At 42.1% G+C, this 22,831-nt stretch overlaps 1 protein-coding gene across 4 annotated transcripts in view; it reads right to left on the reverse strand.

Annotated features, from left to right (window-relative positions):
* The window catches only part of NTF4 (neurotrophin 4), a 215,498-nt gene that overhangs the window by 8,090 nt on the left and 184,577 nt on the right, over nt 1-22,831 (reverse strand). The window contains exon 1 of one of the 4 annotated variants that reach the window (XM_082274402.1): nt 14,082-14,485. The exons of the other annotated variants lie outside the window; for them this stretch is intronic. The gene's annotated coding sequence lies outside the window, so the exon portion shown is untranslated. Of the gene's footprint in view, nt 1-14,081; nt 14,486-22,831 lie in introns of those variants that run through there. 4 annotated transcript variants of the gene reach the window in all.

Raw genomic sequence — 22,831 nt, forward strand, 5'->3', positions numbered from 1 at the left:
AACCACCTCTGGAAGGAGTCTATTCCACATTTTCACAGCTCTTACGGTGAAGAAACCTTTCCGTATTTGGAGATGAAATCTGTATCATCTAGACTTAAAGAGCGCCCCCTTGTCCTCTGTGTTGACCTTAAAGTGAACAACTCAACACCAAGTTCACTATATGGACCCCTTATGTATTTATACATGTTGATCATATCCCCCCTTAATCTCCTCTTCTCAAGAGAGAATCAATTCAGTTCCTCTAATCTTTTCTTATAGCCGTTGTGCTAGAAAGGGTAATATGGTAGGGAGGGGGGTTTGTGCTAAGATCAGATTTTTTTTGGGGGGGGTGGAGTTTATGCTAGTAGGGATGATTGGGGTTATTTGTGCTAGGAGCAGGGGATTTGGAATGGGAGGTGAGGATTTGAGCTCACAGGGGATATTTGAGGGGTAGAGGATTTGTGCTAAGAGGGGGAAGATTTATTTTGGGGGGGGGGGGGTTGTGCTGGGGGCATATGGGGAGAGGATTTAAGCTGGGGTGAAGGGGCACAGATTTGTGCCAGGAGGGAGGGTTTCAGCAGGGGCGTGGATTTATTCTGGGAGGAAGGGGGGATTTATGCTTAGGGGGAACATGCAAATTAGTGCACAATTTTTTTTGGGGGGGGGAGGGATTTTTGCTGACACATAATCATACAACTTGGGTGGGGGGGGGGAGCAATTTGGCATGTTCACCCTGGGCTCTAGATGAGCTTGTCCCTGCACTGGTTCCAGCACCCACTGCCTCCCTGCATACAGTGGTTTCACTGTGCAATGAGAAGGCCCTTTGGGGTGTTTATAGCAAAAGCAGTGGGCCGCAGTTTGGGAAATGCTGCTGTAGTGCCTTGCTGGTTCTCCTGTATCACTGCAAATCTAAAACACAGAATTCCTCTAAATGCAAAGTTATAGACTGTTGAAAGTCTCTAATAACACATGATTGATGACAGTTAGAGTTTTGGTTGAATCAGAAAGCGTTGCTTTCTCATAAGGTCAAGTAGAGGCATTGTTTTTACTTACAAAAATGTGATTTGGAAATGCTAACATACTCCTTATTGATTTATGTGGAGTGAAAACTAAACCCTGACTGCAGCATCTTGGAGGATTCAGCAATTCCTGGAGTGTTCCCTTCTTGTATCCATATTTCTTTACACTAATGGGCTTCCAGGGTGGCACAACATTCAGATTCACAATGCAGAGAGAAAAAAGGGAACCCTAGTTAGGTCACTGATATCCAGCATAAAGTGCCCCCCGCCACTGGATAGTCATTGACCATTGTGTTAGGTGTGTTGTGGTGTAATTCAAAATGAATTACATTGTGTTTCATACATTTCCATACATTATTGCACATTACTGCAATGCATTCAGTATGAACAGGCCCTTAGTCTAATGCAAGGTAAGAATCTCTGCTGCCTTCTAGAGCAGACTTTCTCAATCTTTTCACACCAGAGGAAACCTCAATAAAAATGTAAGGTCTCAGAGAACCTTTACTAAAACCAGTTCATAAGTTCTTAAAATTCTACCTACAGACAGCTAAAAAGAACATTGGTGTCATGCAGCAGGTTTTGCCAAGTGGCATTGGCCTTGAAACAATACGGGCACCATCAAATGGGATGTTAAATGGCCACTTCACAAGGGAGCCCTAAAAACCTCTGGAGGAACCATAGGGTTCCACACTTCCCTGGTTGAGAATGACTGCTCTAGAGGAAACCACCTGAGTTTGGATCCTCATTATACTAGCAATTGTAAGGAGATTACTGCCCATAGCCAAAGGAACAGCCAAGGCTGCGGTGTACAGTGGTCTTTTACAATGGAAAGGTGAAAGGTTAGATGTCAGTTCTGATTCAGGCTGTGCATTGCAGGAGAAAGTATTGGAAGCCGACATTAGCACAATTTTCTCACTTATCTGGAGACAGCTATTACGTCATTGTGTCCACCTGTGTACTGCTAAATGGCTTTCTCGGAAGCAGTAAATTGTGACATTTTCAAAAGTAGCAATCATCAAATAGGACAGAAATTATGTCCTGCTTTCAGCATGTTCACTTGTCACATTCTTTGTGAAGTTGGGCTCTTTCAGGTAGAAAGGATCTTCCCTTGCAGCTCTCCTCTTCCTGAAATAGTTTGCTTTCTTACACAATTAAGTCAAATCTGTACTTGACTGGAGCTGCTGGGTCTCGACCTGCTGTTCTGCTCACTAGTAGGACTCCGTAAGTCTGTTAATCCCAAAACACAGATGGGGAAAGCCTAACAAGTGGGAATTGAGGCTTGTCGAGAAACTTCTTTTCTGGCAACAGGCCAAACAATAATAGTAATATTTTCTTTTCACCTTTGCCTATATACAAGGGTGTGCTTCTCAGTCTCTTAAAGCAGAACTCAGACCAAAGAAAAATTTACTACTTGTAGAGTTGTTTAGATCTCTACATAAAATATACAAATATATAAATATTGTCTCAGGTTCTAAGGCTGGGAAAGCCGCTAAGTCAAACTCTATACCATCAAGAATAAATTATTGTCTGAGCTTTCTTGCGATTTAAGGCCTGTACACACAATACGAAAATCGGAAGGGAAATTTCGTCCGACGAACGATCTGGCAATTTTCGGATTGTTAGTATAGTGCTTTCGACAGCCAATTACGGATTTTTGGACGACAAAAACTGGATGTGCAGGCTATGAAGTTTTTATCGTACGTCAACACAACGTCCAATTTTCGTTTAATTAGTACAGTTTTCCTCTGAAAAAAATCATAAGAGCAAGGCTAGGCATGCTCAGAAACGAAAACTTCTGAAGTTGAATTCTGTCGTACGGGAAATTTTGTATGAAAATAACCCCTTCACTTTCAACATGAGACTAGCATGCAACAAAAAACGGATGACAGATCGTTCGATAATCTGATCGTGTGTACGGGGCTTTAGACGCCCTTTCAAATCTTCACATTTACAGGTGCATCTAAAAAAATTAGATCATCAAAAAGTTAATTTATTTCAGTAATTCAATTCAAAAAGTGATACTCATATTAAATAGATACATTACACACAGAGTGATATATTTCAAGATTTTTTTTCTTTTAATTTTGATGATCATTGCTTACAGATAGTGAAAATCCAGAATTCAGTATCTCAGAAAATAAGAATATTGTGAAAAAGTTCAATATTGTAGACTCATGGGGGTTTATTTACTAAAGGCAAATCCACTCTACACTACAAGTGCACTTGAAAGTGCAGTCGCTGTAGATCTGAGGGGAACATGCAAGGAAAATCAAAACAGAATTTTGCTTGCACATGATTGGGTTATAGAAAACAGCAGAGCTTCCCCTCATTTCAGATCTTCCTCTAAGATCTACAGCGACTGCACTTCCAAGTGCACTTCCAAGTGTAGTGGATTTGCCTTTAGTAAATCAACCCTATGGTGTCACACTCTAATCAGCTAATTACTAAAAACACTTGTAAAGGTTTTCTAAGCCTTTACATGGTGTCATAGTCTGGTTCAGTGGGTTAAACAAACATGGGGAACACTGCTGACTCGACCGATGTCCAGAAGACAGTCATTGACACCCTCCACAAGAACGTCATTTTGCGCAAAAGTGCCAACCTGCCCCAGTATATGTGCGGCGGCTAGTCGACAAGTGGTTAAACACACAATATAACACACACAGACATACACTTTGATGCACTACCATTGATATTTACATAGGGACCAATGTCGGCAATCTTTCAGCAGAACCAGGACCGGGCTGTCTAACGAATTAACCCAATGATTTTACTCAGTACAATGTCCATGCTGGCTATAAAGGAAGACCAGGTACACTCAAGGTATTTAGATTAAGAAGGTTAGGATGCATCCTGGACACTTAAACTGTTACTAAAAACACACTGTTTAATTTTCATTGTCCCTTCTATTTCTGTATGTGGTTGATGGCACTGTAATTATTTTAATAAAAAAAAACATCTAGCTACCTTTTTCCTAATCAATATACAGCTGTCACATGGCCCAGCCTGTCTGCAGGCAAACATAAGCAGGAGGAGCTTCTAGTCCTCTGCTGCTGGTCACATGTTCAAAAAAAAAGAAAAACAGCCTTTAGAATACAGGGTAAAAATAATTAATATCAATAAACTGTTTTAAATTGTTATACAATTATATATTTGGAATCAAATCTTTATTATTTTTGGGCAATAACATGGTGTGGTCAGATTTCTACCAGTCACAGGCTATGTCATGCCCCTCCAGCCTATGTCTAAGAATAAGAGGGAGGTGAAGCCTCCATTAACCATTTGCCAACCGCAATACGTATATATGTGTTGTGGTTTGCAAGTGGTTTACTGGGGTTATGACTAAAGCTATCAGCCATAACTGGCATCTTTTATTTTATCCGGCAATGGCTTTCTCATGAAAGTGATTTTAGCGGCTCATTAGCCACTGGATCCCTTTCCAAAGTCCACTACCACTGCTCACAGTTTTCTCTCAGGCTTACTGTTTCCTCCGTCTCGCCTGAGAAACGATCCGCTGGCTGGTCACAGAGGCAGTGAGAGACTAGATCGTCTCTGATTGTCTCTATAGCCTTGGAGGACCTGAGCGACGTCATGACATCACTCCTGGTCCATGGTAGAAGTAAACAATTTCTTTTTTTTTTTTTAAGTAAAAGATCAAAAACATTTTTTAGTTAAACATGTCAACACTAAGGGTTAGATAACTCCAAGAATCTGGAAATAATTCTAAGACTGGAATATAACTGTAAATATGGTAAAAAGAAATTGGAGAAAGTTCACAAAAAAACATTATTAGGTTTCTTTGATTGCAAAAAAAGACCGCAGATGTAACAATGTGCTACAGATGGCTTAGGATTGCAAAGGCTGCTCAGTCTACTACAGGTGAGTAAAGGAATTTACCACTGGATTGCTACAGTGGTGTCCAGCTCAATAGCCAAGATGCCATGAAACTACACAACAGTCATTTCTGCATTCCTTAGAAACAGTGTTGTTCTAGGTTTCTTCTAAACAGATTTAATGAAACACAAGCTAGGTTGGTCTTATAATCAAATAAAACACCATAGTCATCTGGTTTTAACACAAGGGGTCTAAGCTACACCAGCAATTTTTATTCAGTTGGTACTATGTGATTACTACTTTTGCACAACCACCTCATTTGCAGAACAGTCCTCTGGCCCAGATGTTTAACACACTGGACTGCTGCAATTGCAGATAAATGATCATCCATGTTCAATAAATATTTCTTATTCTAGCTTTAGCTTTAAAAGAGATGTATGACCAAAGCTCTTTTGGCCATACATCCCATGTGGCTCACAGACATGCACTTACTTGTGCTCTCCTATGACCAAGAAGTCACAGACCCACTCCAGTCTCTATATGTATCCCACCAATAATATCAGAATCCACCCAGATGCCTTACAGGCAGCTGGCTCTGCCTCTCAGCTGCTAATGCGCCCTCTCCTGCCCGGCGCACAGGAACTGGCAAATACACATTACATGCTAAGACCTACCCCTGAAAATAAGCCTTACTGTGTCTTTTGTTGCCAAAGTTAATATAAGACCGGGTCTTATTTTCAAGGAAATACTGTATTATGTTACAGCAATTATCCACTCACTCCAATGGGGAGTTTCTACTCGATGGGCACAAGCAAGGCACAAACTTTCCATTGGGATAAATGGAAGTTATGAAGGACATGCATAGGGGCAGAGCCTGATGGTAAAAGATTTTGAAGATGCTAACCACACAGCCAAGACTCAACTGAGCAGGGACAGGTAAGTGTTTGACTTGGAAACAGCATGATAAAGGGCATCAGAATCCAAAAAGTATAACTTTACCAAAAGCGAAGTTGCACTTTAAAATGAACTGTATTCTATCATAAATAAAAAAAGCATATACTGTTGTGTATTTTGGCAGTATTAATCTTAATGTAATTTTTTAAATGTTTACAACCTTTCTTTTCCATATCTATTTTTGCATTGAATGTAGTGATTTATAGGTTAGCCACTAGAGGTAAGACAGATCAGCCAATGTATATTGTATAACCATATAGGCAATACGAGGGCTCTTTTTTAGAAAGTTTCTGCACTTTATTTAACTCTATTAAATATAAAAAAGTGTGGAATCTTTTTGAAGACGCCTTCAAAAACAAAATAATTTCCCAGCTCACTTACCAGCTAGCATGCAACAAAACCAAATTGGCCTTGTCTAACAGTTCACATTAATAACAAGGGGTTTAGTCGCACACATTTTCAAACATATGTGTAAACCCTAGTGGCTACATCAAGGCACCCCCGTTTACTGCCGTCCTAACTCTATAATATTGAAAGTCTCCCAAATTGGAGCACATATATAGCAGTTGGATAGATTAAGGGCAGGAATGCCTGGAGGGAGCCCACCCCTTCCTAAAGGTATAGGGATGCACAGGACACCCAGCAAGAACACAATGGCAGTTGAAGTTATCCTATGCATGCCCACACCAATTCACAAACTTTCAGTGAGTCGGACAGCTCCTTGTGATGAGGAGAAGGCAAAGCAGGAAGCAAAGCCTGCATATGTAATATACACAAATACTATCTGTTAACCTCCCTGGCAGTATTCCCGAGTGTGGCTCGGGTTTAATATACGGTGTCAAAAGCAGTAACCCCGAGCCACACTCTGGATTACCCCACAATCACACTTACCTCCCACTGCGATCCCCCGCCGTCCTCCAGCCATCCTCCCACTGTCCTCGCTGTGTGATCCGGCCAATGCTGTTACCTGTCTTCCAGTTCCCTTTCCTGTGAGTGCTGCGACGCAGGGGGGGGGGGGGGGTGGAACCAGCGGGAGATTGAAAACAAATAAAAACAAATGACATGATACAGTTTTGTATCAAGCCATTTTACCACAGGTTTTCACCTAGCGGCTTTTCCAGTGCCCTGCCTGTACTTTTGCGGTTCTTTGTGCCTGGAAAATTGAGAACGTCCATGGCATCCAAAAAGCGTTCTTTTAGCTCAAAAGCGCTCTTACATGAACTGGAAAACAGCAACAATGAATCTGAATTATTTGAAGAACTGAGCGATAGTGATTAGTGGGAAAATTTGTCATCAGGTACTGAAAGTGACGACAGCGACGATTCTGTGACTGAGCTCAGCGATGTGAGAACTTGGTGCTTTATTGACTGCGGTACAGATCAGGCAGCGCCCCCAAGATTCCCATTTACTGGAGCACCTGGTATGAAAGTTGACGTTGACCATGACAACCTCTTAGCATACCTACAATTATTTCTGACCGATGAGGTTATTGAAAAAATAGTTACCGAGACAAACCGGTATAAAGAGCAACAATTGGCTACGCATCAGAAGTTTTCAAGATGCAGAAAGTGGGAACCAGTGACCAAATATGACATTTGGAAATTTCTGGGCCTAATAATTCTTCAGGGAGTGGTGGGAAAACCCCTGCAGAAGTGGTATTGGACAACCAATATATTATTTGCCACTCCATTCTTTGGCACGGTCATGTCAGAGAAAAGATTCTCCCTCATAATGAAATATCTCCACTTCGAAAACAATGAAGAATTTGATGAAACTACTCATCCTGCACCAAAACTGAAGAAAATTTGGGAAGTATATCAAATGATTCTACAGAATTGCCAATGGAGCCATGTGCCAGAAAGAGATATCAGCATAAATGAAAGTCTAATGGCCTACAAGGGAAGGCTCAGCTGGGTGCAATACATTGCATGAAAGAGGGCACAATTTGGCGTAAAATCCTACATGCTATGCGAATCGACAATTGGCTACATTTGGAATTCAGTGATATATACTGGAAAAGGAACGAAATTCAATCAAAAATACAGCAACTATGGAATCGCAACATCTTCTGTTCTTTCACTGATTGAGCCATTGCTAAATCAGGGCTATTGTGTAACAACTGACAACTTTTATACATCTCCTGAACTTTATGAGTTTCTACTGCAAAACAAAACTGATGCCTATGGAACTGTAAGGGCTAACCGGCGTGACATGCCGCCAATGTTTGGCAAAAAGAAGCTCAAGACAGGAGAAATGGTTGGCTGGCAGAAAGGCAAAATGATCGCACTGCGATGAAGGGACAAGAAAGATGTGTGCCTAATGAGTACAGTGCATAATACCTCCACTGTTATGGTACGCATGAAAGGTGGGAAAGAAGTCATGAAACCACAAGTAGTGATAGACTACAACAACAGCATGGGAGATGTCGACAGAGCCGACCAAGCAATGACATTCTACCCAGCAATGAGGAAACAGCAAAAGAAGTACTATAAGAAGATCTTCAGACATCTTCATGAGCATGTGGAATGCCTACATTCTGCTAAAAAAAAAAGAGTGGCAAGCCTGTGATTCATTCAGACTTAATTTAGGAAAGTTGCCAAACGTATCTTTCTGAATCACCAAACACCATCAATGGCTGGGAATAGATCTGGATGTCGTGCTGTTGGCGTTGTCAACCCGGAACGCCTGACTGGTCGTCACTTCATGGACTACATACATCCCACCAACTGAGAAATAGTCAGCACCTACAAGGATATGCGTGGTTTGTTGCTCGATGAGAGTTGACAGTGGAAGGAAAATAAGAAAGGAAACCAGATTCTATTGTCCCGATTGTGACGTCTGACTTTGTGCAGTCCCATGTTTCAAAATATTTCATACCCGGGATGTTTACTAAACCATTATTACAGTGACTAGTAATATTGCACCCCTTGTTTGTACAAATTTCAGTGTTTTTGGTTTGATTATATTATTGAATAAAATGTATTATTATTATATTATAATTTATTATTTTGTGTTTCAAACTTTATCATACCTAGGATGTCTACTAGACTCTTGTTTGGATAGATTTAAGTGAGTTATTCCTAAGAATTACAGGCCTAAAATATAAAACAACAGATTTCCATGCAAAACGATGTACCGCTTTTGGATCAAAAATTATGACATAATCAGACCACCAGGGAGGTTAAAGGTGTTAACGTATATCCAATTCATTTTACCATTAGGCATTTACCAACCCCAGAAATCCCAGAAATCAAAGTTCTTAGCATACTTTAAAAGATCTTAACAGTTTTTTTTTTTTTCATTTGAACAATATCCCTAAATCGGCAGCACAGCAGTTCAAAAGGAAATACCCATATATGTGTTGAAGACAATGATGTCAAATTTTGGGTTCAATCCTTACTGAAGACAACTGCAAGATAAACACTGCAAAAGCACATAATAAAAAACAGATACCCTGTTTAAAAATAGCCTTATAGCTAGACTGCCAAGAGAGATTTCTCTCTTGTATGCAGGCTGTCCCATGCTTCCTGTGCCAGACCTTCAGAAAGCTTTGTTCCTCTTTAGATACTTAAGTACCTGATCTCAAGACCAATGCCTCCCACTCTTCAACAGCTGTATCTCACAATCATGACCTTTGGTATCAAAACAGAGATTCTGACCTCTGTTGTCACTAAGTACAAATAAATACCAACTTAGGTTGGCCATTTACTGATAGTTTATGACTGAATAAAAAGAACAAAGAGATTCCCCCATCCATGCTATACAGTGGGGGTCTGCAACCTGTTGATCACAATCTACCAGTCGACCCCAGGCAAGTGACTGGTAGATCACAATCTCCTCCCTGCTTTGCCAACCTGCAACTGGCAGAGCTGCGCAGGAAAGCAGTGAGCGAGAAGCTGATGGGAAACTTTTAAAAGCCAAGCCAAGGCATTCCTTGCCCCACAGTACGCCCCTTGTTTACAAGTGGCTTTTTAAAACTGAAGTTTAATCTTCTTACATTTTTCCTTCCCAGGCTTCTCTTCTCCTCCACCATCAACATGGTAATGACATTTTAAAATAAAACCTTCCAATTTTTTTCACATACCTTCATTTAGACCCAGTGATGTTATTACTGGGTCCTTGTACTACTTTGTGCAATCAGAGAAAGTCATAACTGGTTGGAGAGGCCAGCAGAGTTCTATACCTGGATTATTGAAAACATCCAAGCACCATGACTCAGTATTCCTCTCAAGAGACCTTAGCCCTGCTGCAAGAAGTGGACAGGGTTTTGGCAGCAGTTATGCAAATATCAGTCTGCAGAAGTGGGAGCTGTAAGTCAGACTGTATTTGCAAATAAATCACTCTTGGCAATGCCAACATGTAATGCTGAGTGGAGATGAGGATCAGGTTCAACATAGCTATGGTTCCCCGTTGACTCTTGTGTGTTCATGGACCCAGCAAATGCATGCAGGAATTTGCCATGGTAACCATAATTCTCTGCCTGGTCTTCAAACTTAGGTCAGCTGGCTTAGAATAGGCAATAAGGACCTTTGGATAACCCAGCCACTTCTTTATAAAGTGCACAAAGAGAACTTTGTGTAGGGCTTGTTGGCACTGGCAGGTTTCCCAAATGTAAACCTTACAGAATATTAAGAAGGTAGAAAAAATTGTGCATCTTAGGGGGGGTTTAATTTAAGGATTTTTGTAATACTTTTTTTTACAGCCTGCCCCCGTCCACATACACTACAATGACAACAGGGTCCTCGTTTTTTTTTTTTTTTTTTGCAACTTCTGGCTGCAATTATTTTTTCACAGGGTTTTTTTTTTTTTTTTTTTTTAAAGTGGAACTTTTCTGAAAATGGAAGGTCAGCACTTTAATTTCCATGAAAGGTCAGCACTGTTTAAGCCTACACCATCCAAAGTCAAATCCCCTTTGACTTTAGGAGACTTTTAATACAGTGGACCTTCCATTTTCATGGAAGGTCTTCTTTAAACAATGACAATGGTATAATAAGCCCAGGTTTATTGTTTCTTTTGAGAGAGCATGTCATTTACAGGTCACTCTATAACACACAGCGTTCAGACAAGGACCTTTATATCTGTATCAAAAGTTGGTAAATTAAAAATTGGCTCTTCAGTTTCTCTCCTGTTAGACTTTCCGTGGATAGCCTCGATTTGGGAAAGGGCCTTACAAGGAAAAATAAGTAAAACTTTAATTTAAAAGGATAAACAGGTGTAAATAATAAAATATGTAAAACAAATTGTATAAGAGCTGGGAATATATTACTGTGGGGCCCGAAAATTATAGCCAGGAATGATAAATATATAATTAGGGGAGGAGTTAAAGTGAACATTTGCTTGAGTGATTACATCAACACCTTTCTGCAGCAGATCTTTGCCAGATTTGATTCAGGGGTATGTTAGTCCTTCCTACCACTGTAACACAAGCACTCCAGCCATTCCCTTCACTTACCCAGCACGTTAAAGCTCTAGAGCAGTGGTTCCTAACCTCAGTCCTCAACTACCCCCAACAGGTCATACTTTTAGGATTTCCTTCATCTTGCACAAGTGCTTTAAATCATTGTAAAGGGCTTGGCATTTATGCCAGCTAATTTATCACAGGGACATTTCCAAAACATGGCCTGTTGGGAGTACTTGAGAACTGAGGTTGGGAAAATGGATGGAAAATGGGAATTGTCTCTGTCACTCAGGCAGCACCCAAAAAATGACCACTCTGAAGTAAGATAGGGCACTTGGGACCTGCTATGACACAAGACCACTGATTAAGGTAAGTACCGTATATACCCGAGTATAAGCTGACCTTTTCAGCACATTTTTTATGCAGAAAAAGCCCCCCTCGGTTTATTTTCAAGTCAGAGTCCCACTTACTTTTCTCTGGTGCAGTGCGCATGCGCTGCCTCCGCTCGGGAGAGCCCGTACATGTTAAGCTATTCCCGGGCAGATGGTGCATGCGCGGTGACATGTTTGCGCCGGGCGGTGCCATTTTTAAATGTAAGGCACCTCACTAAAAGGTAAGTGAGACTCCTCCATAGCCCCTGCATCTCCTCAGGAGATGCAGTGCTGCGGGCATGGCATAGGAGATTCTCCTGTACTATGAAAAAAGTGCACAATGTTGGGAATGGCGCTATCACTTAAAATATTCAATAGTAAAATTGTGCGCATTAGTAAAAATAAACTACATAAAAACTTCCGTATTCGGTAAGGTGCATATGGTGCATACAGTGCATGTGCCCCTTTAAATACAAAGTGCTACGTGCTGATTAAAACTTCAACAAACAATGCATGGGCTGTGTTTAGTGTACCATATCATATGTCACATATGCATATAAAGTGCTGAGTGCTAATATAGCCATAAACCACGTGAGTGATAAAGTGCTTTTTAGATAATGGATGTGGCACCTGTTGATCCACCAAAGGATAAAGGGATCACAGGCTTGTGGGGCCTGTGTGACCCACCTGTATCCGCTGGCTTCTAGATTTCAGGCATATTTGTCAAGCCCTGCACCACCTTGTCTCTGCCTCCTTTGATCTCCGTGTTCATCTTCTTCCTGACAGCAGCCCAAGTGACCGAGGAACGGCTGAGTCATCTGCCTTAAGTGTGCGGTAAGCAGCGGCGCTATCTGTGGGGATCCACAGGTGCCACATCCATTATCTAAAAAGCACTTTATCACTCACGTGGTTTATTGCTATATTAGCACTCAGCACTTTATATGCATATGTGACATATGATATGGTACACTAAACACAGCCCATGCATTGTTTGTTGAAGTTTTAATCAGCACGTAGCACTTTGTATTTAAAGGGGCACATGCACTGTATGCACCATATGCACCTTACTGAATACGGAAGTTTTCATGTAGTTTATTTTTACTAATGCGCACAATTTTACTATTGAATATTTTAAGTGATAGCGCCATTCCCAACATTGTGCACTTTTTTCATTTTACTACCTCAGTGGTAGGTTGGAGGCAGCTTACATCACAGTTTTAACCTAATTAAGGTACTGAAAACTCCATAGCGCTGGTAATAACCCTATCTCATATCTCCTGTACTATGCCTGCAGCACTGCATCTCCTGTACTACGACCGCAGCCCTGCATCTCCTGTACCATCTCCTATACCATCTCCTCTACCATGCCTGTACCATCTCCTCTACCATGCCTGTACCATCTCCTGTACTATGCCCACAGCCCTGCATCTCCTCAGGAGATCCTCCTGTACCAGGCCCGCAGCACTGTATCTCCTGTACCATGCCAAAAGCCCTGCATCTCCTGTACCATGTCCCCAGCCCCTGCACCATGCCTGCAGCCCCTATTTTGGGTCTCGTGGTGGTCCAGTTGGGTCCAGTAGCTGCTTCATTTCCCACCCTAGGCTTATATTCGAGTCAATACATTTTCCCAGTTTTTTGTGGTAAAATTAGGTGCCTTGGCTTATATTCAGGTCGGCTTATACTCAAGTATACAGTATACGGTAAAAGGCACTGTTAGATATATTTTTTAAACCCAGTGATTAGTTAAAATGGGGTGGAGGTTGAAGGAAAGTGTGGGGTTGCAACTTTCCCAAAAATCACCTATAGGGTTTTTTTTTTTTTTTTTGTGGCCTAGTAAAGCAACTCCACAAAAAAACAAACATACTAAGAGAAATCACAAATACAAAGAAGTGAAATAAACAAAATTATCCAAATACATCCCTACCCAAACTAAGCCTTTTTCAAGCAATTTTTACCTTAATGAGTGAAATCAAGAGTTTCTCTTTTTTTCACCTAAAATCGCTTTTTCCTACAACAAAGGAAAGTGTTTGGGACAAAGGTCAAATGAAGAACATTAATCAGAGCTGCCTTATTACAAAACAATTAAAAATTACTATCACTACTATAATTTTAGCCTCTATGTGAAAACACACTTATCTGCCTGTGCCTCCATGCCTGTATATCTCAGTCACACATGCTGTATATGATGTCTTAGTGCCTTTTTCTGGATGCTGGATATTACAGCTGAAAGGGTCTAAACTCTAACAAAATATACCTCTACCGTAATACAATAGGACCTAAAGCTATATTTTTCTGTACACCTGTATACGTTGCTAAGCAACATAATGTAAAGGTAAAGGGTGGCACCGAAAAAGTCTGTGCTGGATCTTGGCCTTCAAGGAGGCAAAAGTGTTGGCTATAATTATTAAACAGCTCTTGATTCTAAAACCATAGCCTGACTTAAGTTAGATCTAAAAGTTATTTAACGGTGGAGTTCTACAAAGAAATATTTACACTGTGTGGAAAAAGGCACGTGGCTGTACGTACAAATGTTTCGGATGTGGTTTCTGAAGGTCTCTGGAGTCCATCAGACTTGGTGAAAACAGCATGTATGTTTCACATTATCCTCCCTCCTGTGATATTAAGAAACCGATACACGCTTGCTCACAGACTCGGAAGAGATCACATTGCTTTCATCCACACCAGCTTGGGCTCCAGCCAAGAAACTGAGCACGTTCCTCCGGCACAGATCAAATAGACTTCTGTAATTTCACCTCCGGCTCAGGTTAATCCTCACACGGGGACAGAAGAGCACATCGGAACCCGCCCATCTCTATTCTAACGCTGATATGGCTGATAAGGGCCATGCCACCCAGCTGCTGCCTCGCTGACATGGAGCGGCGCCCTCCGGGGACAGGCTCCTCTTGTAGCTGGGCCTCCAGCTGTTTTTACTGGCACAGTGAGCTGAGTGCGAGCTGTCGTACCCATCATGGCTCAGTCCTTCTAAGTCAGGCAGGTCCGTCTGTCATTTGCTCGGCTCTTGCTGTGAATGTTAACTATTTGCTTACTCTGTAAGTTTATTTTATGTTCTAGCGTGCAAGGACCTCACATTCTGTCACTGTGCATGCTTTTGAAGATGTCAACATTTGATTATACAACACAGTAGTGCCAAGAGCAACAATATGGTATAACCCCTAGAAATGAAACAGGATAAAAAAAACATCTAACTGACCATACCAAAGTAACCTAAAATATGATTGGTTGCTGGGGGTTTCTGCATTTTGCAGTTGTACTTAAAAAAAAAATTGTACAAAACAACCATAGTTATCCGTTTAAGGATAAGCAGACCTATAACAAACATATTCTTAAAAGTGATATTAATGTCTTGTTTTTTTTTTTTTTTGTAGCAGAATTCCCAGCCATTTTGCTGGATGTGGGTCTACCAGGGTTACCGCTAGCAACAACAGCACATTTAAGCATTTTCTCCAAGTGTGAGCACTGAGACAGGAAACAGTCCAGTATCTTTGGGTTTTGAATTTATTTAGGAACTTGGATGGGAGAAGGGAATGAGTGGGATACTCCTCTGGCTCAACTATTCACAAAGTAATGGGACAACTGAGAAAAATGCCTCTTGACGCTGACTTGATGCCGGCTGAATGCCAGTCAATGCTGGGTGGGCGCTTGTTAACACTGACTTGCTGTCTGTCAACACTTAACTGACTTTGTCACTCCCCGGTGACACAAAGTCCTTTGTACTGCTCCATTTAGCCCTCCTGGCTACATGTAAACATTGCTGCAACTCTTAACTCTTCAGGGCCCACACTGGCACCCTCTTTACAGACTTATCTTCAGGGCTTAGACTCTGTCACCCCCTTTCTAAGCCCCCTCTACTGGCTAGCTGGCTCCTGGATGCCTCTGACCTTCCGGAGTGGTCCCCGGTCCTAGGCAGACCCCTGGGCAGTTTACAGTATTTACGACACTGCTTTCCTGGAAACGTCCGTCCCAACAACTCCACTTGGTCTTCAGCACACTGGATCCCTTTCTGCAGCTCAGCTCAACCTGTTGTCCTCTAGGCTGACAGCCCACGACACCTTCCTCATGCTGACAGGAGGAGAGACAGCCGTCACCCTCCTCCTGGGACTCTGCTTCCCGCCAAAGACACTCTGTCATGTGCTCCCCTCAGACTTATATCCCTTCCCAGGATGCATTGCGGCATATTCTGCCCTCTAGGATGGATACAAGCCCTGGTGTGCTATTGGTCAGGTTTCCTCCACTGTCCAATGAGAGCCCCCATTGGACTCCCCAAGCTCAACAGGCACACCTGGGAACACATGACAGCCTAGCTGAACAATCAAGGCTCATCTGATAAGCAGACAGCCCCCCCCCCCCTTTAAAATTTGCTTAGCACCTACTGGGAGGGTGCTACATCTGTTTTTTTTTAAATAACAAACATGTTATATTTACCTGCTCTGCAGGGCCAGGACAAGGGGTGGGCAGGAGGGACGGCTGCCCTAGGCGCAATGGTTTATTGCAGGGATGGGGGTGCCATGAACCTAACCCTAAGGGAGGGGGGGCGCAGTTTGGCATCTTTGCCCTGGGCGCTGGATGACCTTGTCCCGGCCTTGCTGCTCTGTGCAGTGGTTTTGCACAAAGCAGCCTGGATCCTACTTTTCTCGTGCCCCCCGCACTCCTGGCCCTTCCCTCCTGCCCAGTACCCCCACAACAAGCACCTTGCTATGGGGGCACCCGAGCCAGCCGCTGCTCTGTCTGTCCATTCAGACACGGAGCCACAACTTGGCTCTGCCCCTTCTCTCCTCATTGTCTAACTAACTTTGACTGACAGTAGCTGGAGCCAATGGTCCCCGGCTGTTAGCTCAGCCACTGGGGAGGGAGAGACCCAGACAGTTAAGCCTCTCGTGCAACATCACTGGAATGAGATGGGGCTCAGGAAAGTAATAGGGGGGCTGTGGAGGCTGCTCCACACAGAAGGTTTTTTATCCTAATAAATCAAATGCATTAAGATAGAAAACCTTTTGCCTTTACAACCACTTTAAGTCACATGTGTCAAACACAAGGCCCAAGGGCCAAATCTGGCCCACCAGGCCATTTCATGTGGCTCTCTCACCCAGGGCTTTTTTCCAGGGAGGATGAGGGCTGTGGAGGGAGATATGTGCAGAAGTGGGGAAAGGGAAGAGTGGTGCAGAGGATGGAGCTGAGAAGGAGTGGAAGTGAAATTTGGACAGCTTTTGAAAGAGAGCTTAACCCTGCACACTGAGCATAGCACACCCTTAATGCCTGCACTCAGTATGTAGCACGCTCCTCAACCCTGCACTCTGTACACAGCACACCTCGAAACTCTGCACCCTGAAACTGAACTCTGTACATAGGGCACCCCTGAAACTACATTTTGCACGTAAAGCAACCCTGAACTCTGTAGTCTGTACATAGTGCATCACCAAACTCTGTACATAAAGCACTTCTGGTATTTATTGTGCTTTTAAGAACCTCCCTCTGTGGAATTTGGTCACACCCACCATTCTATGCCATTTTGGAGGGGTGGGGGGAGGGTGGAGTTCCTGCATCTATTCTCTGGGGAAAAAAGCCCTGGATAAATGTATATAGTCTTACAGATACAAATGGCCCTTTGAGGGCAACCATAATGCTGATGTGGCCCACAATGAAGTTAAGTTTGATACTCCTGCTTTAAGTATACCCACAGGACTAACAACTAGTATTCTGGACTGGTGCAAGGATTATTGACACCCTAGGCGATACCTAATTTTGCCGTCCCCTTGGCTCCATCCCTGACTCCACCCCCTTTGCCCTGCCCATGTATACGGTGAAGGTGGCGGGGGTGGAGATTTTTGCGGCACCACTCGGGCCATTTCTTCAGCCGTGGTCCACAGGTCCGCACCTGCACTTCTGTATCCGGCCTGTAGACAAATAATAGTGGCCCTGGCTCGCTTCCTCACGCTAGCCGTGGTCCGCAGGTCCCGGGCCCTCACCTGTGCCATTGGACCTGGCCAAAAGATCCAGAGGACAAACAGCACCAGCTCCAGAGCTTGCTTAACAGACCAGCGGCATGACAGCGCGGCGCCCCTGACTGATGTGCACTCTAGGTGGGCACCTACCTTGCCTATAGGTAGCACTGGCCCTGCTAATATTCAAGGTCATTTAGTATACAATAAACTGCCTACTGAAGAACTCAGGATCTGGTTGCTTTAAGCCACACTGATAAATAAAATCCAGTGTACGCTTTTACTAATAACAGCCAATTGGCTTTTAGTGAAGTGTCTTAATGGCAAATAAACCAAGCATTCCCTCATAGTATAGTGTCTATAAACAAGACATGATTCCACAGCGTCATCAGCACCATGACAACTCATATTTAGATCTGTACATGTTCTACTTAACCCTACCCAACTGGGAATACACCTAAATAAGTCCTGTATGTTGGAAGGCTGCCATTCAGGGTTAGAACATCTGTCAGGTTTTTCCTGCTGCCTTTGTCCCGTTTGGGAAGAATCTCCCTTTTTGTGCCCCATGATCACAGAAAATGAAGACACAATACAATAACAAAAGAACAGTTTTTTTTGGAAGACCTTATTTGCAGTGCGGCTTAGTGGTTAGCATGTCTGCCTTGCAGCACTGGGGGTCCTTGAGTTGAATTCCAACCAGCAGACTATCTGTACAGAGCTTGCACTTTATTTCTATACTTTTTTCCCACAATCCAAAGATATGCTTAATTAGGTGCACCCAAGATGTCTGCTTCACCTCCTACATGCTTTGAGTTCCCTGGGACAAAAACGCTATAGAAATACAAATTAACAATACAAATTGAATTTATCCATATGGACAAAAGCTGTATCTTTTTATTCTTTTTTTTTTATGTAGGCGTTATAAAGCTTGAGTTGGCAGAAAACAGGTTAACTAATCACTCATGTTTCTGAGCTCTTGCAGGGTGTGTATGCCTGGAGAAAGCATGGACCAGCAGGAAGCTAGGATCTTGATATAATTATGCTTTGTTATAGCACTCGCTCACTTCTTTTTCATGTTTGGTATGAAACATCATTAACCTAAACCATGTGTGTAAGAATGTCCCAGCAGGTTTCTTTTGTTTAAACCATTTGCCTTGTCATTGCCTGGAAGTGCTAGATTGAGGATGATGAAATGCTAAAACTGTCTGACCAAAGTCACCCAGAGCAATTCAAGTTTGTACTAGAAAAGACATGTCCTGCCATTGACCTGCCCACTGATCCAGCCACAGGTTTACTTTATTTGGACACATTGGGGTTGATTGACTAAGAACAAATAGGCTATTCACTTTGCATGTTGCACTTTGTAAGGGAATTTTCCCCAGAGCTTAGTAAATTAAGTGAAATTTGACTTTGCAAAAAATACCCAATCAAGTGCAAGGAAAAAATAAGTAAACAGCATTTATTGCTTGCAGGGGACTGGCTGATGGAAGTCAGCAGACCTTTAGCTCATTCTCTAAGCTCTGGGGAAATATTTCCTTGCAAAGTGAACAGCCAATTTGCCTTCATTACCATTTACTGACCGTCTTATAGCAGTTTCTCTGCTACCGGGGAGAAGCTCTGCACCAGATCCCGTATACATACGTGATCCGGCTCTTCCAGGTAGTGGGGCTGAATGCGCACCGCCAGCAGCTCATTCCTGCTTTGATTATACACAGCGGGTACCATGGACTCGATGTCCGCCAGCACACTCCGATCATTTTGCAGAGACACAGAACAGCAGTCTGCCTATGTAAACAAGGCAGATTGTCGTTCTGACAGGAGAGAAGGCATGGATGCTGTGTCACTGCAAAGCAGGGACTAGGATCCATGTCTTCCCCTAATAAAAGCACCTCCCATACTGTAATAAAAAACAGACTAGGTACACAGTTAACCCTTTGATTGCCCCTGATGTTAACCCCTTCCCAGCCAGTGTCATTAGTACAGTGACAGCGCATATTTAGCACTGATCTATGCATAAGGGTCGCCAAAAAGTGTCAGTTAGTGTATGAATGTCCGCTGCAATATCACAGTACTGCTATAAGTCGCTGATCGTCACCATTACTAGTGAAAAAAATTTATTAAATAAATGAAACAAAAATATCCCATAGTCTGTAGACGCTATAACTTTTGAGCAAACCATTTAATTTACGCTTATTGGGATTTTTTTTTTTTACCAAAAATTTGTAACAGAATTTGTATTGGCCTAAATTTATGAGGAAACTTGTTTTTTTTACATTTTATTATTTGTTATTTTTTTTTTTTCAAAATTGTTGGAATTTTTTCGTTCATAGAGCAAAAAATAAAAACCGCAGGTGATAAAACACCACCAAAAGAAAGCTCTATTTGTGGGAAAAAAGGACATACATATTATTTGGGTACTGTGCCACACAACCGCACAATTGTCAGTTAAAGTAACACAGTGCCTTATCGCAAAAAATGGACTGGTCATGAAGGAGGGTAAATCTTCCCAAGCTGAAGTGGTTAAATAAATCAATATGTATCCACTTTTGACAGTCTGCACTTCATAAATGACAAACCTGATGTTGAAAGACAATATGAAAATCAGGAATGTTGACAGGTCATGACAATCCACTATGACAATGACATGACATGACATGACAATCCACTATGACATGACAATCCACTATGTCCGCACAGCTCTTGTGATGGTGCCAGAGCACTTCAGACCACTCAACAATTTCTCTCAGCCCAAGGCTGGTCATACACTGTGTGCATTTTGGCTGGTTCCTGATGAACCGACTGAAAGTGGCATTGTGGGTGGCCTGACAGCCTTCTTCAGCCCATCATCCTTCAATCGAAACATCAAAAGAGTCAGGTGGAAAATTGCAGCCGCTGTTTGGGTATTCTGACAGCCATTGCTGGCGACTGTTTAAATACAACAGACCATGGAGGAGGAATCTGTTATTTTTCTATCAGCGTATAGCCAGCATTGTATAATGGAGTCAGCCTTGTGCCAAAAATTCTCATTCCTTCTGCAACATTCTCAATAATGTAAAACAAAGAAATGATCCAACATGGCAGGAAGAGATTTAATGAGATAAAATAGAGCGATGCCAAGTACATAGAGATCAAAGGCACCAGTTTCATCAATAATTACCAATTGAGAAATAGAAAAAGGGGATTTTGAAGGTGCCAGAGTCATAAACAAACAGAAAAATATAAAAATATACACATTTTTTTTACATAACAGACATTGTTAAAAACCACAAATCCACAATATTGAATATAAAAACATCATAGAAAATCCATGCGGCTTGGAAAATAAGTACAGTACTTTAACTCAACATGTTTCACCAATAACTGGCTTTCTCAGAAGATTCTAAAGCACTGCAAAAAGTGCCACAGGAATGACCAGGACCATTTAATGGACAAAAAAATATAAAATCACCAATAGGATCACCATGAGGATATCATTGAACCATAGGAGGAATACCCCCTACATTTGCATCAATCAATCTGTTCAAGATGAGTAGGAGACCACATAAGATGTTACATGAAAGTGTTCCACATGGGCTCTACTGGCACCTGCCATGGGGAATCCTAAGTGGAACATTTTTATGTGACATCTTGGTATCTTTTATATACACGGGAGTTGTACCTTACCTTGTGGGATACTCATACCCCATACATCTATAGACGAGATCCTTATCGCTTAATTGAGTGGCATTGCTTGTTTACTGAGAAATATAGGATCCCTTATGCGGTTTCCTACTCACTGATTGATTGATGCATAGTGTGAGGTCTAGGCCTAGACTATTGGGCGCAACACGTGAGGTGGGGGTGACGTAATCACACTGTACAGAGCCAGGTGGAGCTGTGAAAGCCGAGGATAATACTGAAATATGCCTGTATTTCACTTCTGAATTGTAAGTGGTATTTTTACTCCTAATAAATATATTGTATGGGCGATCCGCACTATGGTTTTTTCCTTTTGCCTCTTACATATATGACACTACATTGAGAGCTGTGGACTGGATTTGATCTGTCAGTGGAAGCAGTGCCATTTTTACACTGCAAAGACTCATACTGACCTCCTTAAGGTAGTGGGGTCCACCCAAGCAGGTGAGAAGACATCCTTAGGTGGGGTGAAGGGCACCGTGGTGAACAAAGGCCGATACAAACAGGATTATTTTTGGTGTATCAGATTACACAATTCACAGATTTTATATATATATATATATATATATATATATATATATCTTTATCGACTGGCACTGAAAGATGGACTCACTTTGATCAATGAATACATATATTTGTGTATATAATAGTTATTGTACTTTATTTTATTAATATTATTTTGATGATATTGTTTATATATTAATTGATATATGCACTTAACGTATTAAAGGAGAGAGCTGCACCCTTGAAGGTAGTTAGGTATGAGCTAATCTCAGTGTTCTAGTTATGTTAATTGAACCCGTCTCTATGTGGATTAGCATTCTACAGTGTGATGACACCCAACCTAGACACTGCTGCCATCACATAATGTGATTAACATAAAGTGTTAAACCCATGTCTGGGAAAAATTGACCTTCTCAGCCTTCCCATCATCCCCAACTCTCTTGCTATCACCATTCAGCAATGTTTTTTGATGCCTCCAAAGCAGTTTCTCACTTACCCGAGTCCACCCTCATGTGTCCCTTGCCAACACCTCTTCAGGAAGTGATTCAGTTCTGCAACATGGGCCCATTGGGAACCAGTCCAGCTGCTGTACTTTGTTGTGACATCATTATGCCGTAGGCCAGACAGTAATAATGACACCAGAAGAACTCTCCTACGCTGCAGTCCAGAAGATTAAGAGTCATCATGTAGCTACAGATTTAGATATTTGAGGCTTTAAGAGTATTTTTTTTTTAATTTAAACAGACAATCGCCCAAAGACAGGGTAAACTGGGGGGATGGGGGGTGCACTGGCCATAGATAAGTTTCAATACATACCATATTTATTAAAGTGGTAGTAAACTCCTTATAATAAATCTTACTTAAAGGGTAAATGAACATCTAAATGAACACTGTTTAGAAGATAATCTAGTGAGCAGCAGCTGATGACGTTACCAGCGCATGCACTCTGAATGAATGGCATATCTGTGCCTTCGGAGCTAAGTGCCATGTCCGAGACTCCCGCACGTACGGGTGGGAGTGATGTCATCGCAGGCCTGGCCATTTACGTGGCCCCAGCCCACCAACCCGGAAGGAAGATTAGGTAAAGATGAAAGCCTTTGCAGTAGTGACAGCGTGCCACTGAAGAACTTCTTTTCA

Source organism: Pelophylax lessonae, assembly GCF_965119305.1.
Source record: "Pelophylax lessonae genome assembly, chromosome: 12".
NCBI classification, from domain to species: Eukaryota; Metazoa; Chordata; class Amphibia; order Anura; family Ranidae; genus Pelophylax; species Pelophylax lessonae.